The sequence below is a fragment of the Convolutriloba macropyga genome, unplaced genomic scaffold (assembly GCF_964194025.1).
Source record: "Convolutriloba macropyga unplaced genomic scaffold, txConMacr16.3 SCAFFOLD_3349, whole genome shotgun sequence".
Classification (NCBI taxonomy): Eukaryota; Metazoa; Xenacoelomorpha; order Acoela; family Convolutidae; genus Convolutriloba; species Convolutriloba macropyga.
This window is the reverse complement of record NW_027453376.1, coordinates 22,472-25,879: the sequence shown is the minus strand read 5'-3', so window position 1 is coordinate 25,879 and position 3,408 is coordinate 22,472. Positions and strand designations below refer to the sequence as shown.

Here is a 3,408-nt window from a genome sequence, read left to right as displayed (position 1 = left end):
CTAATTCTCAATTTTTCAAATTTCTGAATATTTCTGAAAGTTTTTTTAAGGCTTGAAATAGGGCAACTGGATAGACTATTGAGACGATTAAGTGGTTTTTATGAAATTAATACGAATTGTTGCAAGATTTGTTTTACAAATTGTTTTAAATTATTTTGAATTTTTTGTCCGTTTCTGATTTTAACAATCATTACTGGCCAACGAAAGTCTTGCAGGTGGGTTTCATGGCTAAACTCCAGAGACAAAAAATGGTTTTGAACATTTTTTCGCTTCGAAATCTTGAAATTTTTCCTTTAAATTTTGCAATTTTCAGTTTCTTATATGATTTAATTACTAAAAAGGCTAGAAAACTAGAAGTTGCAGAGTCGAATCTCATCATGGAAAATACTCCTATCGCGCGCGCGCGCTCTCTCTCTCCCTTTCTCTCTCTCTCTCTCGGTGTCTTTCTCTTTCCTTAACTTTTTTGCCGCACTTCAGCTGATCTTTTGTGGCGTGATATCATCTATTACCCTCATTAACGCTGAATTATAGTAGAAGTGTTTTATCGTATATGGCTGGACTATCACTTTTTGGGAAATCATTGTTAATTACTCGCAAACGAAGTTGGTAGCAATTATATTATTATTGTCGGTCTTTTTTATGCAATTGTTGCTTGACCGATTTTTCGTCTGACCCATTTGACTTTTCGTTCTCAGAAACGAGATAGAGGTAGTGCCTAGTGGGTACGAAGTGCTCTTAGAGCCTTTCATCTCACTGGTCTTCAAGAATGTGATTCACAGAATCTGTTTTGGAGACTTGTACTTATGGTGCGAAGGGTGGTTCTTGGAGATTGACTCCCCCCACTGTTGCCCCCCCCCCCACTGTTGCCATCACATCAGCCCCCCACCCCACGCCCGTCCGCTGCGCTCACCTCACGCCCCTTCTTCAATTAAGCTAGATACAGCCTCACTATACCGTGGCTAGCTACTGACGAAGCCAACCGCGCGCCGGTCGTTTGAGAGCAGTTCGCCCGAAGTTAATCGGTTATGTTTTTAATCTTGAGACCAATGAGAATTTCGTGAGCTTGATGATGGATTGATTAATTGATCATTATAGTGACAAGAAAATGCTCTTTAAGATAATAGTTTCATAATCATAAATCTTCGAGACTTCTGAATAAAGTTCGCAATTTTTAATTTGGAATATTTTCATGCTTTCAGTTTTTTTATCTATAGTGGCCGATAAGTAATGCGTTTTGGAATGAGAGGATGCTAGCCGCACCATCTTCTCACTAAGAAACAAGAGTATGCATAGTTAAGAAGTCCACACAAAATAGTTTGAACTTAAAGAATACTTTTGTACAACGATCATTCTCTATCATTGCATTTCTGCTCCTTGTCGTGTCCGGGTGATTTAGTCATAGTGTATTAGGTTATCAAAGTTTATTAGAGCGATTGCTAGCTGATCTTAGTATTAAGCTTAATAGCTTTCAGCTTAGAAGCTCAATTGAACAGAATTTTACAATCTAACTGAAACTGCTCAACAAATTAGAACACTTTTTTGACTCTTAAAAAAATTCTGCCAATTTCTATCTCTTCTTTTTTCGTTATTTATTTCAATCTCAATGTGCGTCTAGCGGGTCAAAGGCGGCTGTTTTCCGGCAATTTGTCAGCTATGATTGTTTATTAGGGAATTGATTTAAGTTGTGATATATTTATTGTACGCAGGTGAAGTCGTGTCACGGCAGTCTTAGTGGAGACCCCCTCCTGTTTCCCTTGCTGCTGAATCAGCTGAGTAAGAACAACCCCTCTGCTTGCAAAGGAACCTCAGCTGCTAAACTCTACTGCCACACCTGCTTCCTTCTCCAGATACTACTACAGTTCCAAAACTGTCAGAAGGTAATTATGGTTGTAGATCGTGTATTCGGATGCATTATGACATTTGTTTGCGTGCCTTTTTAATGCGATCATGATTAATCGAACCATTCAAAAAGCTACTGTGCTTATTTTGAAAATTGCAAAGATTATAAAAACAGCGTTGATCGGAAGGAAAATGCGTGACGTCACTTGACAATAACTCTTCGTCATACTTATTGTTCCTGAGAACATAGACTCCGAGGCGAAGACGAGTAGTCGAATAACTTCGAGAGGGCGATATCAACTGTGTCGTAATGTGTTCTCTCATTGTGATTACAACAGTTGCATAACTTTAGCACACTGCTGCTGTGCTTAGACTACGAGTTGATCACACTCGTTATCGCCACTGTTTATCTAGTAACAGTTGTGATGAAAGAGTTTGATAAACTGAGTCTAATCTCGAAGTTGATTTCGTAGTGTTAATTGAGTGTACCGTGTTATTCCTTTAGGTAAGCTACGCAAATGTTGTTATCGCAACGAGAGTTGATTAAAATGGCTGCGCTGAAACGATTTCATCTAAGATGGCTCTAGATGCTACCCTTGGTGAGGTCTGCTTTAATGCTGGATTTAGCTGGGAGCTCGTTATGTACCGTTTAATAAAAACCCACTTGTTGCCTGTGCGTTTTGATAGTCTGGTCATCAAGCACACCTCTAACTGTGTATGTGTGTTGTAGTTGGTGAAAAGTTGCTCGAGAAATATTGAGAAATTGCGCAGACAGCACCAGACGGAAGTGAACAAAGAGAAGAATAGTCACAGGGGCGTGCACAAGCAGCCTACTGACAACTCAGCAGTGTATAACAGTAGCAGTGCCGTCTCGGCTTCGGGCAGGAAGAAAGGCCACATTAAGTTGGGTCTAGATCTAAGGCATTTGCACCCTGAGTGGGAGTTGTGCCACGTGCGAATAGAGCCAAGTACCAGTGTCATTCAGGCACTGGCTGGACTCCTACTACAACTAAAAGCACTTTAATCACGAATGTGACACCGAATAGAAGACTTCATGCTGCAGTTTGAGAGACTGTTATTTGGTGTCCGTGTGATAGTTTTCATATTAATGATTGCAAAACTCGGCGTTACCAAGTTGTACCAATATAATAAGGTGTAATTCGATTCTGCAATTTCGTGCAAAATTTGACTCTCGCCCAAAATTTGTTCTAATTGTTGCAAATTTTTATTTTAATGCTGTTTATTGAGAACAGTTGTGCAGTGAAGAAAATTGGTTGTGCAATAAAAGTAGATTAAAGTGTGCTGATTTGTGTTTTGTTTGAATTGAGAGTTAAAGTTTTCGCTCTTTATCCAACTGCAGGTCTTGAGATGTCTTTTTATTTTCATAGGCAATGTAGTTGCGGAAGTTTTGATTAGCAACAGGAACGGCTGTATAATTTTTCTTTTAGTTTTCAAATTACGGTTAACAATTATTAATTGCTCTCATACGAAATTTAGTATTTATAATAGTTCTGTGGTCTTTTTGTTAATAGTTCTGTGGTGAAATTTGTTAACTGTTTGTTTAAAGTA

The 3,408-nt window shown here is 38.8% G+C and overlaps 1 long non-coding RNA gene across 1 annotated transcript; it reads left to right on the top strand.

Moving 5' to 3' along the window:
- The first annotated feature begins 1,710 nt into the window (after positions 1–1,710).
- On the top strand, positions 1,711–3,179 carry LOC142358243 (uncharacterized). Its single transcript, XR_012761781.1, has 2 exons — positions 1,711–1,877; positions 2,570–3,179. It is a non-coding gene; the product is annotated as an uncharacterized LOC142358243 (long non-coding RNA).
- The last annotated feature ends 229 nt before the right edge of the window (positions 3,180–3,408 follow it).